Here is a 13,617-nt window from a genome sequence, read left to right as displayed (position 1 = left end):
CTTAACCGGTTTCATTGACCGAACAGCCTCCAAGGAACTTAGACTGTCGGTGAAGATGAAAAAGTGGTCAGGAGGTAGGGATGCGATTTGCTCGAGTGAATAGTGTATAGCTGCTAGCTCAGCAGTATACACGGAACAAAGCTCTTTGAGCTTAAAGTAGGCGCTATGAAAACGTTGAAAACACCGAAACCAGTGGAGTCATCAATTTTGACCCGTCTGTAAAAAGCTTCTCTCCTCACTGGCGTGCCCGTATTTGCTTGCAAATAATGGAGGTATGACCTCCGCACACAGAAAGTCTGGTATTCCATGAACCTCCTGCTTCATGGACAGATCAAAAGTAACAGAGGAACTGTAAGAGTCTAAGAAGTTAGCACGGTTGGTATCTACCGAAAAGGGCTTACCTCCAGCGTTATGTACCAGTGGTAAATACTCATGAATCGAGATTGAGGGTTTTTCGAGCAGCTTCTCGAAGTTATCAATGACCAATGGATTGAGAACCTCACAGCGGATGAGGAACCGGGCGATAATTCCGCGAAACGATCTGTTAGTGGCAGTACTCCCGCAAGTACTTCCAAGCTCATTGTATGTGTCAATTCATACATCCTAACGCGATACGGAGACAGCGGTACTGAATCCTTTGAAGCTTCAGCATGTGTGTTTTAGCCGCGGACTGGAAGCAGAAACTACCGTATTCGAGGACCGACAAAATGGTTGTTCTATACAACGTCATAAGATCTTCAGGATGCGCTCCCCACCATGTTCCGGTTATTGATCGCATGAAGTTGATCCGTTTCTGGCATTTTTGTGTCAGATACACAATGTGCTTCCCGAAGGTACATTTCGAGTCGAACCAGACCCCGAGGTATTTAGAAGATATGCTATGAGTGATTGTCTTACCCATCAGTTGGAGCGGGAACTTTGCCGGCTTATGTTTTTTTGACCGGCGGGATCGATGCCCCTGCTATTCTAGCTGAATTGTATATTTATGTTCCAGAACGACCTCTACGACGCAGAAATTTCCTGTATCTCGCTCCTCGTAATAGCCGTTATGGTCAGCATGATCCAATAAGGTTTATGGCTTCGCGTTTCAACGATGCATTTAGGTTTTTCGAGTTTGATGAGGGAGCTTCTATATTTGCTAACCAGTTAAGGCTGCGAATGTGAAGTCGCGTGGAAAACAACAGATGCTGTAGAATATATATGTAGATTTTTTTATAGTAATTGACTGTTTTGTAAGTTTCTGTGACTATTTTGTAGACATGTGTGAATAGCTGTTAGTAAACTTCATTAAGACTATAAGTCAGATGGAGGTAACAATAAAATAAATAAATAAATAAATAAAAAGACAACCATCTCAGTTTTCTCCGGAGAGAATTCGATACCCAGCTTCGTAGCCCAAGTAGACAAATTGTCCAAAGTATCTTGCAATGGTCCTTGCAGATCAACCGATGTTGGCCCCGAAACGGATACAACACAATCATCTGCAAGCTGTCTTAACGAGCAATTTGACATGAGACATTCATCAATGTCTCTGACGTAAAAATTGTAAAGAAGGAGGCTCAAACAGAAGCCCTGGGGGAGACCCATGTAGCTAATTCGTGAAGCTGCCGAGTCACCATGAGAAAAACTCATACGCGTCTCTAACAACAAATTGTACAAATAGTTGTTCAAAATTGGTGAAAGTTTACACGCGTGGAGTTTGTTGGACAAGACATCGACATGTCCAAAAACACTGAGCCCATTTGCCTCTTTTTTAGCGAAGGTTAGTTGAATTTCTGAAGAAAGTAACTCAAGACAGTCGTTCGTTCCTTTGCCTCTGCGGAAACCAAATTGTGTATCTTACAACCATCCATTCGATTCAACCCATTTGTCTAGCCGGAAGAGAATCATCTTCTCCAACAGCTTCCGAAGACACGACAGCATCGCGATGGGGCGATACGAGTTACAATCCGACGCGGGTTTTCCGGGCTTCTGGATGGCTATCACCCTCACTTCCCTCCAATCATCCGGAACAATGTTGCACTCCAGGAACTGATTGAACAAGGGCAATAAGCGCCTCTTCGCGACGTCTGGGAGGGTTTTGAGCAAATTGAACCTGATTCTATCCATCCCTGGAGCGGAATTGTTACATGAAAGGAGAGCAAGTGAGAATTCAATCATCGAAAAGGGACGATCCATATCATCCCTGTCTGCAAAAGCATCACGTAGCTCTTGCCTCACCGGTACCGAATCCGGACAAACTTTCTTTGCGAAGTCAAGTATCCACCGCGACGAGCTTTCACGATCTTCGTTTACGGACGACGCGTTGCGCATTCTTCTCCCGACGGTCCACAGAGTTTTCATTGAAGTCTCGCGCGATAAACCTTCAACAAAAGTGCGCCAATATCCGCGCTTCTTCACTTTGACCAGTTTCTTGAACTGGATTTCGAGCGCGGTGTACCGTTTGTGAAGAACGATCGCCCCGTGTTTCCGAAATTCTTTGAACGCGGCGGATTTCTCGCGATAAAGTTGCGCACACTCGATGTCCCACCACGGACTGTAGGGTTTCCTACGAACCGAAGCTCCTGGCACCGGCCGACGTTGTGCCTGAAGAGCGCTTTCAAGAATCAACTGCGATAGAAACTTATACTCTTCCCGCGGGGGAAGTGCTTCTATCGACTGTATGCCATCGCTGATGGCGTCCGCATATTTGCCCCAATCGATGTGCTTCGTGAGGTCATATGAAAGATCGATGGAAGCAGATTGCTTATGTCCATTGGAAATCGAAACTTCGATCGGCAAATGATCACTACCATGGGGATCTTGGACCACCTTCCAAGTACAGTCCAACGATAATGAGCTCGAACAAATGGAAAGATCTAGACGGCTATCTCTTGCTGGAGGAGCCACTCGTGTAACTTCTCCTGTATTCAAAATTGACATATTGAAGTCGTCGCAGAGGTCGTATATCATTGATGAACGGTTGTCGTCGTACAGTTCCCCCAGCCTGTTCCGTGGGAGTTAAAATCTCCCAGGAGTAACCGTGGCTCAGGCATAACCGAGCAGATGTGCGAGAGATCTCTTCGAGATATCGCGGTGTTTGGAGGAAGATATATCGAGGCGATACTGAGGTCTGCGACAGCTTCGGTGCCAGACATCGGCGCAAGATCGACTCTCTAGAATGAGTGCTGTTTTTTGATCCCTAAAAGCACCCCTCCATATCGATTTGCCCGATCGCGGCGGATTATGTTGAAATCAGGAAAATGAAGGTTCACATCTGGTGTTATTGTAATTTGTAATTGCATTGTAATTTGTTAACTAAAAATTTGAAAATATCTAATTTTGGAAGAATACTTCGAAAGTTCCACTGTAGAATCGAAATCATGTTACCCTTATTGACTAAGTTAGCCATCGAAGGATACAAATGACTCGAGGAGGGGCATTTTCAAAGCCAGCTGCTTCAGGAGAGGAGTCAGAATAGGAAGAACAGTTTTGACCATGTTCTTTACGGGGTCGGAAGCTTCAAAGAAGTTGAGGATGAGCTCCACGATGCCAGAAAGTGTGAACATTGGAGCACTCGGGAGTTCTTCTGCTCGCTCTCTATCCTCTCTTTCCGACTGAGAAATCGCAAAAATGGGGTATCTGGGATTTTAGATGTTCCCGGAAGCGGTGGAAACTCTCGATCATCCCGATGTGAAACCACAAAAGTTGATCGTTTTGAGTATTTCCTCCGCTTTGAATTTGACCATGTTGGATTGGGGCTCACTTTGAGGCTGTTTTCTAGGCTTTTCGAGGGTCGCTGGCTCTGTTTTATTCTCTTCCTCGTTGAGCCATTGAAAACAAAGGGAACCCCATTTCCAACCTCGAGTCAGAGCTACCTTGATCGTCCAAAGGAAGAGACGAGTAGATGGTGTCAGAAACGAGTGAAGGAGCGGCCTTCCTCAACATTTCGGCGTAACTTCGCCGAGAACGTTGCTGAAGAGACCGCTTCTGGTGGATTCGCTGCTGTATGTACGTTGGGCAAGCTTCAAGAGCATGTGGAGGGCTTTCGTTACAATAGACACATTTCGGTGCCGTCTTGCACGCTCCTCCACATGCTTCTCTCCGCATGATGCACAGCGAGGTTTATTGCAACAGTACTGAGCGGTGTGGCCCAGCTGCTTGCAATTAACACAATTCATCACCTTCGGTACATACAGCCAAACAGGTAGACGAAGTTTGACAATCACTACGTAGTCAGGCAGTGCGGACCCGGAAAAGTGACGCAGAAAGAGTCAGACGGGAATAACTCCGCTTCTCTCCCTCCTGCGACACCGAATACATTTGTTTGCAATCCAGTATCGCAACAGGAGGCAAAGAAACGTTCTTGAAACGACCGAAACCTTGTTTCAAATCGTCGCATGTCATACTTCCCTCCGTCACCACCCCGCGATCTCACAAACTGCTGACGGTAAATACACCCTATATTCGAGTGAAAAGCTCACAGGTGGCAATCTCGTTGGCCTGTTTGCGATCACTGACCGTGACACAGGTTTACTGGACCCAAACATGTCAATGGTCGTGACAGACGAAAATCGCTTTTCAGATCTTTGCTGATCTGACTGATATTCAAACGTTTCCCTTTGAGTCGAAAGAAAACAACATACGGCCCACTAGAGTCGTGAGGGTAGACCTTGGGACGAAGGCTCGTAGAGGAAATTTTAGCGTTGCTGGTGTCCATTTCGTTTTGGTTTGGAACACCCGAATGCAACGAAACATCTGACATGGAATACGAAGTACCCTGCCAACTTCGCCTTCGCGCATTGCGGACACGAGATGCGCCGCTGCAGCGAGGCACAATCTTTTAAAACTAAACAATTATCACAAGGGCAGAAAAAAACACACACAAACAAAATAATGATTTGGGACAGAGGGAAGACGAGTAAAAGAAAGAAAAAAACTATTCCAATGAGATGGAGAAGAGGGAACAATGAGAGGGAGCTCAATTAAATACTTGCGTTCACACTACTGTGTTGCCGGCTAACAGTTCTGGCAGCACACACTAGCTCGATGGACACTCGCCGGTGGTGCGGTTGAAGCGAACCACGCTATTGTTGGTGTTCTCGCCGCACCCAACACTGCAACTGGGTGGATGGATGGTGGCAGGACGGCGGCGTCTGTGTTGGTGGAGACGCACGATGGATGATGACTGTCGGCGTGGGACGATGATGCCTGCGCCTGCGATGGACGCCGAATAAACTGCAAAGTTTTGCGTAGTTGCAAAACCAACGAAATGGCTACTTAACTGCTACAGCTAAGCACCACTTCCACTCAAGCACTATGCTTCTAAACATTTTCGAAAAAAACCACTACCTGTACTTCAGGAAAAAAAACCGAATGAGAAGCAGACCGTACGCGGACTTACAACCGTCTCGCACGGATGCTCGACGTGGAATGATTTAGAAAAAAAAACTGTTGTCTACAAAATTCGAAATATTAAGGCCATCATTATGATGCTTTCAAAAAAAATAGGGAGGCCCATCATATAAAAAAAATATTTTTATTTTATTTTTTTTTTTTTCATTTCTCGGAATTCTGACATGTTATGTTCTACAAAGTTGTAGCGCAGAATATTTCAATAAATAGGGAATGTGACAAAATCGGATTTATTTTCTTTTTCTTTTTTTCAATTCCTTTTATAAATATGAATCAGTCTATGCCAGGGCTGCCCAACGTACGGCCCGCGGGCTGGATGCGGCCCTTGACTCCATTTTTTGTAGCCTATAGCGTGTAAGAAAATGCTTCATAACCGGCCCGATAGCTTTTTTATCTGGCTCGAGAAATACCTACACGTGGTAGAATAATGCAGCACGGGCCAGTTCTGCTTTTAATGAGATTTTGGCAATGTGGGTGAAACCTTTCCAGGACGGAGAACTTATTAGGGAATACATATCGGCTGTTGATGATATCGTGTAGCTTTATTTTTTCGTAAGCCACGGTAAGCTTACAGCATATTAGAAAACTACGTTACGTGAAAAAGTCACCTGCCACTGAATCAACCTGCTCGCAATCGAGGAAAATACTTTATGTAAAAAAACAAGAAACATGTAGCTGTCTTCATGAGAGGCATTTATGATCATCTTCAAATCACAGAGGAATTAGCAGCTTTGATCGCAATGAACGGAACGATACACGATGTAGACCTGGAGAAAGCTGTTAAGACCTGTATGAAGCAGCTAGAACTATTCTTTAAATATAAGTCCTAACAATTGATGGAGCTCCGATGGCGTTGTAACAATTGAAAATTAAAGCAATTTGTTTATTTGTTAATCAATTGTTAATCAGCCACAAAAGTTAATTTGTGATATTTCTCTGCACATTGCATTTTTCACAAAAAAAGATCTATGTGCAAAAACGATCAATATTCGTGATGTAGCGTGGCTCTTTATTAAGAAGAAAGTTGATCTACGCGAGGAAACTCAACCATCACTAATTTCAAATTATGTTGACGGAAACGAAAGCTGAATACGGAGATTTTTTGTGTTAGTTCGTTGGCGAACCCCTTGCTTGTGAGCGAAAGGAAATTACAAGATAAAGCAAAACCAATGCACAAGCCAATGCCATTGATCCAGAATGGGTAAGTGGCTTGGCTTTTATAGTACATGTCACCAAATATCTCTATGACTTGAACATAAAGCTGAAAGCCAGGGATCAACACGTCGAACTTTTATTATCGTACAGGAAAATTATTGAAACAATTTGGCACAATTGATTGTCGAAAACTGATACATTTCTCTAATCGCACTAGTCATGTCAAAACATGTCATGAAAATCTGGTCTGGTAAACTCGAAGCCTTTTGACAGAAATTTTCGAGACTATTCGCTAATTTTTGAGGACACAGTTTTTCGATATCGTTTACTGATGCAAATAATGTTCATTTCATTTATTCAGACTAAGGCCGAAGTGGCCTGTGCGGTATATAAGAGTCTTCTCCATTCGGCTCGGTCCATGGCTACACGTCGCCAACCACACAGTCTACGGAGGGTCCGCAAGTCATCTTCCACCTGATCGATCCACCTTGCCCGCTACGCACCTCGCCTTCTTGAGCCTGTCTTATCGTTGTCGAGAACCATTTTCACCGGGTTACTGTCCGACATTCTGGCTACGTGTCCGGCCCACCGCAGTCGTCCGATTTTCGCGGTGTGAACGATGGATGGTTCTCCCAACAGCTGATGCAACTCGTGGTTCATTCACCTCCTCCACGTACCGTCCGCCATCTGCACCCCACCATAGATGGTACGCAGCACTTTCCTTTCGAAAATTCCAAGTGCGCGTTGGTCCTCCACGCAAATAATGTTCATGCGATGTTTCAAATGGAGATAATTGACCTCCAATGCAACAACTAGCTCAAATCCAATTTTCAAGATCAATCAAGAATAAAAGTAAAAAAAACCCTGATTAATCCACCTAGCGGTGATGGTGCCTTTCTCGTGCATTATAAAAATAGTATATTGGCCATTACTCTTGAGCCCATAGTCCGATCTGGCCAATTTTCAATAGGAAACAATGGGGGAGTATCATGCGTCGAATACAACTTGTTGCAAGCAAATCGGTTAAGGATAACTGCCTGAAAAATGAGTGACATTTTTTTACTCAATTTTTCTATAAAAATGTGGTATTTTGGCCATAACTTCCGAGCCCATAGTCCGATCTGACCAATTTTCAATAGGAAACAATGGCAGAGTATCCTGCGTCGAATGCAACTTGTTGCGAGCAAATCGGGTCAGGATAAGTACCTGAAAAATGAGTGACATTTTTTTCTGTAAAAAAAAAAGGTATTTTGGCCATAACTTCCGAGCCCATAGTCCGATCTGACCAATTCTCAATAGGAAACAATGGCAGAATGTCCTGCGTCGAATGCATTTTGTTGCGAGTAAATCGGTTAAGGATAAGTACCTGAAAAATGAGTGACATTTTTTTTGGGTGGGTGCGCACAGACGCACACACATACACACACACACACACACACACATACACACAGACATCACCTCAATTCGTCGAGCTGAGTCGATCGGTATATAACACTATGGGTCTCCGGGCCTTCTATAAAAAGTTTGTTTTTGGAGCGATCATATAGCCTTTACGTATACTTAGTATACGAGAAAGGCAAAAAGTGTTATTAATTAACGACTGGAAAAATTGTTGCATTAAGGATCTGGCTTTCTCAGTCTATGGGTTGATCAAAACGGCTATATTTTGAATTGCCCGACGTTTCGGCAGGATGTATTCTGCCTTTTTCAAGGGAAAATTATCAGTCAACCGTTTTTCGTTTTAAAATATATGTCTGTTTCATGTTTTTGGGCTTCTTGTATGCACCACAATTTTGGACATTAAAAATAATAAATTGATTAACAGAACGGAAAAACACTGCACACTAAATAATACTCAACGACTATTTTAAAGATGGTTTTTCTTCTCACCACCATCTTTTTCGTCAAGTTTTATGCTTTTCTAATTCGGGGTAACTGGTGATGATCAATAATTCGTTTCGATCATAACTTTTAAGAGTATAATGGAAAAAGCACGAAAAACGTCTCTCAAAGTGAGTTATTGTAGATGAAACAAACAAGACCATTAGGCAGAATGTCATTTGGCCGAAATGGTCGTTGGGCAAAAAAGGTCGTTTGGCTGAAAGGGTCATTTGGCCTAATAGGACATTTGGCCGAATGAGACATTTGGCCGAAAGAGTCATTTGGCTGAAAGGGTCGTTTGACCGAAAGGGTCGTTTGGTCGAAAGGATCATTTGGCTGAATAGGACATTTGGCCGAATGAGACATTTAGCCGAACGAGACATTTGTCAGAATAGGTCATTGAAAAATGAGAAATTAGCAGTGAGAAGAGAGACGTCTCACTTCTCACTCCTCATTTCTCACTTCTCGCTGTAAATAGTGAAAAGCGCGGAGTGAGTAATAGGACGTCTAATTATTAACATCGCGCTTTTCATTTTTAATTTCTCACTTTTCAAATGAACTATTCGGCCAATTGTCCTATTCGGCCAAATGTCCTATTCGGCAGAATGTCCTATTCGGCCAAACTACCCTTTCGGTCAAAAGACGCTTTTGGCTAAACGACCCTTTCAGCTAAATGACCCTTTCGGCCAAACGGCCCTGCCCTATTCGACCAAATGCCCCTTTCGGCCAAACAACTCTTTCGGTCTAATGACCGTTTCGGCTAAATGACCCTCTCGACCAAACAGCCCTTCCGGTCAAATGACCCTTTCAGCCTAATGACTCTTTCGGCCAAACGGCCCTTCTCTATTCGCTTAATGTCCTATTCGACCAAATGTCCTATTCGGCCAGATGTCCTATTCGGCCAAATAACCTGTTTGGCCGGATGACCCTTTCGCAACAAATAACTTTCGGCCTAATGGTTTGTTCGACCTAGTGGCATTCTGCCAAATGGCTCTCGGTCGAATGGGTTTCAGTCAAGCGACCCTTTCCGCCTTTAAAACTCGTATTAATTAATAATAATGCCAATATATACAAATATTTGAAAATAATTATTAGAATGGGGCACAGTTGTATGGAAAAACGCAAACTTCGTCCGATCAAGTGAGGTCATGGTTTTTCTTAATCGTTTTGGGACCCCAATCAACTGTGCAAAATATGGGCTCGATTGGTTGCGACCTCGCATGCCGCATCGTGTTTTAATTTTACATGGAGATTAATATAGGAAAATGTACTTTTTCATATTTTTGCTATTAGCGGCTTCAATTTATCATCAATCACGTGACTCATTACGTTAGCATATAGTCTGAAAGATGCTGAAAGACTTTGCCGAAGAAGGTGCGTAGCTGGAAGGTCTACAAAAAATGTTATTAGGTTTCGAAAATTGATTGTTCAAACCATATGCAAGAAATCAATGTTTCTGCCGGCACTGCCGGACGACCTATAGTTAACGAAGAGCAAACCCATCTTCCTTCTTGTTGGATTTTTTTTCTTTGTGAAATTATTCAGGTTAGCTTCGATGAGCTCTAAAACCCTATAAGATCAATTATTTTGAAATAACACTCAGTTAAATTATTGGTCTACGTAGTTCAGCAGTGCTGGCAGAATAAACGATTTTTTTGCATATGGTGTGAACACTCAATCTTCGAAGCGTTATAACTTTATTTGTTGACGTTCCAGCAACGTTTTTCGGTATCCTTTGGGTTATACTTTAACGCAAAGTGTCACTTGGTTTACGAAGAACTGAAACCTTCAGTAGTAGAAATTGACTGACTGACGTCGAGTCAAGTACGAGACACTGAAGACGGCCTTACTGTTGAGGTCGAAATACGTATCTGTCAAGATACAATTAAGTGGTGGAATTCAATGGGATTGTACAAACTCGTCTTATGACAAGTGATTAAGTAATTGTTTTTTGAGAGCAAAGCGAAATGTTTTGTTCAAGGAACACGGCATACCTGCGGTAGAATTGTCCAGTGTTACAGCTATGCAGTCACTTCGTTCAATGTTACAAAACAACAATAATGTAAATGTTACAAATATAGACAGTTAATACACACTTCTAACTCAGCACGAAAATCTACTATGTTACGAAGACATGTACTCATCAGAGATTTTCATTTAATAACACGTAAATAAGGATGAATTCGGAATTTTTTATTGAAAAATAAAACAGTGATAACACAATCAATTGAACCTATCAGTACTTTTTCCGATGATGGATCGACTGTATGTTTAATTCTATTTATTGAACGGCTACTCAGTACATTTGCCATTCCGGGAAGTTGTATCGAAGCAAAGCAGCTTGCCGAGAATCACAGTCTTTTGGTTTCCTTACCTAATAACTGGCAACTCCAACTAAGATGAATCATTGTATTTCAACGTCAAATTTCCCCAATTTCTTAATGAAAGCGTTTTATTTTGAACCGGTCCACCAAAATATTTTCTCTTAGGGTAGTCCCTAGTACAACAAATTTATTAGTAAAATGTAGTGCTTGAAAATTGATAACCCTGATTGAATGCTACTCGGGTTGATTAAATTGTGGAAATTTTGTAATACAAATAGAATAAAATATTCACAATTTAAAGAGGTAGAACAGAAATAGAAAAGTATATATTATCCCGAATGGGCAGCAGATACTCTACCACAAGCAAAAACAAACACACAAGTTATATAAAATATTATTAGTATAAGTAGAAAGAACTCGTCAAACGGATTTTTTTACATTAAAAAAAGTATCATTGTGAAAATAACAACGTACCACTTAAAAAGCAACTACATATTGTATAGCAGCGTATAACTGTATAAACAAAATAACTTTTTTTTTCATTATTTATAACGAGCTTTTCTTAGCTGTATGCGCAAGCAGCCAGTTTACGCCTCAACTCAATGTCTGTTCTGGCATAGTGCTGATAATTACTGAGAAACGATAAAAATAAGAAATTTAACAATTTCAGCTTTAATGGTTCGTTTTTGTGTATTCGTTTAACATAAACACATCCACTTTCTTATATCATATTCTCACAAGATACCGCCAGTTAGAGATCATACATGTCCCTAACCCACCTCAATGCGAACCACCCTAAAGCGCGATATCTGTTTATTTTGGTCGCGACAATCTTTGTATAAGTTTCACTCTCACCTGTTTCTCTTCGGTCGTCACTTCGAGCGATGCGTGCAACACTTCTTCCGATCGATGTTGACTCTTTTTCTTTGGCACTTGATCACCGCACACACCTTTCTTGCGTTTTATGTTCCGTCCTCAGTGGGACCGCGATGAGAAATTTCACACACAAAACAAGTATCTTTCTCTTCACTGCACCCGACGGCCACAGTCGGTATCTCTTTGATATTACGATCTTCCTAATTTGGGAGATTGAGCTCAACAGAAATGTCCTCTCCCATTAATTAGCGATCCTAAATTTAAATTTCTTTCGTTGCTCGGACTTCTGGACACACACCCGCGACGAACTAACGGTTGATGTTTTGTCCGAAAAAAGGCTTAATTAGCAAACGTATCTTATAAGGAATTTCCTTCCCGATCTGCGCGCGAATCGCGACCACTATCAACGAACGCTGAATCTGGACTCACTGGACGCGAGCTCCGATCGATGGCTCTTAAAACTTAACGCAAAGTCGGTGGCGCTCTCCTAGCCTGTTTCGAAACGAATCGGATCGTGTGGAGTGAACGGAGGAGGATTGGAACAGGTGTGCGCTTAATTTCCTAGTTCGTAAACAGACGATAATGACGAGGATGATATCCGAATCCAGGATCGCACGCCGTTGGCTTGAAACGTGATCACTCGCTGCTACATTCTGCATCGCAACAATTGGAAACCTGAATCGTCTAATTTGCGCAAAAAAGGTTCAAGATTTTTTGTGACGCATGGAACCCATATGTCTGAGGGCCGAAATATTCGACCCACTTCATCTCAATCAACGGCGTCTGCTTGTGGATGATTATATTGTTTTAACAAAACCAAAACAAACATTGGGAATGATTTGTAACTCTCGGCAAATGTTACGTCTGGTCGTAAGGACTCAGTTGGTATTTATGATCTCCAACGTGTTCTTGCCAACAATTCTCATCGAACCGTGAATTCTTATAATTCAAACCTTAGTGGAGCATAGTGGTCAGGGATGGAATTACGCATCTCGACACGAAACGTACAAAAGTGCTGTCGAGCCGAGATACGCAATGAGGTCCCAGATGCCCTACACGAATAACAAGAGCCCTTGAACCGAGGGAGGTGCGAGATCTGAACAAAATGCGATCTAAATCACCTTTCCAAAATTCTATGCTGCAATCACCATTAGGTACTAGTTACTGTTTCGCGTCAAAGTTTCAAAGTTCAACTTCTTGAAATTCGTTTCAAACTAGTACAAACTGGATCGAAAACAAATCAGGTTGTTGATTGACAAAATACAATTGACAGCTAGGTATCATACGGAACAGCATGGTTAGATTCGATGTGTCTCGGCGAGCATCATATTTTGGGTGATAGAAATTCAGAAACACTTCCGTAAAAAAGTTGCGTAGATTCAAAATGGTTAGACATAGTGAAACGCAAAAGATAGTGGATTGAAGAGCGGTAGGATTTAGTTTGTCACTAATGCGTAAAACATGCGTAGAGAGGGGCAATAGCAGGTTGCCGTAAAATATGCGGATAAGTTTACTTCCGCGGTGGCGCATTTCTGGTAAAGTATCATAGAGTTAATTTTTATTGGGCGGGCATATATTTTGGATACAGCTGGCTTTACATCTACGGAAAAAATCTCACCGAAAACATGATCATTTACCAGCTAACAGACTTTTAAATTGATTTAAATGAAAGTATAGAGGTTCTTCAGAAAGACTTCACTTGTAAATGAGATACTGATAACTTTACATTAATCTTATAGAAGGAAGCTGCCGGAAGTACATATATCGCATGTTGGTCTACTTTGTAATGTCATCCTCACAAGTATTTTACTTTATTGTAAATAAATTTAAAAAAATATTAAATAAATAATTCACCTAAAAAAGTGACTCTAACAACACTCCTCCCAATAAATCTCTTCATTAATTTAATATTACTCGGTACACCTTGCTCGTAGATTTGCATGCTAGTTCGGGTGAGGATCATATTCTTACAATGGGGACGACCTTA

The 13,617-nt window shown here is 42.0% G+C and overlaps 1 protein-coding gene across 1 annotated transcript in view; it reads right to left on the bottom strand.

Annotated features, from left to right (window-relative positions):
- The window catches only part of LOC134211596 (phospholipase A1 VesT1.02-like), a 161,766-nt gene extending 149,723 nt beyond the window's left edge, over window positions 1–12,043 (bottom strand). The window contains exon 1 of the mRNA XM_062688623.1: window positions 11,610–12,043. The gene's annotated coding sequence lies outside the window, so the exon portion shown is untranslated. The remainder of the gene's footprint in view (window positions 1–11,609) is intronic.
- Between the last annotated feature and the right edge of the window lie 1,574 nt (window positions 12,044–13,617).

This window comes from Armigeres subalbatus, chromosome 1, assembly GCF_024139115.2.
Source record: "Armigeres subalbatus isolate Guangzhou_Male chromosome 1, GZ_Asu_2, whole genome shotgun sequence".
NCBI lineage: Eukaryota > Metazoa > Arthropoda > Insecta > Diptera > Culicidae > Armigeres > Armigeres subalbatus.
This window is presented reverse-complemented; position numbering and strand designations above follow the sequence as displayed.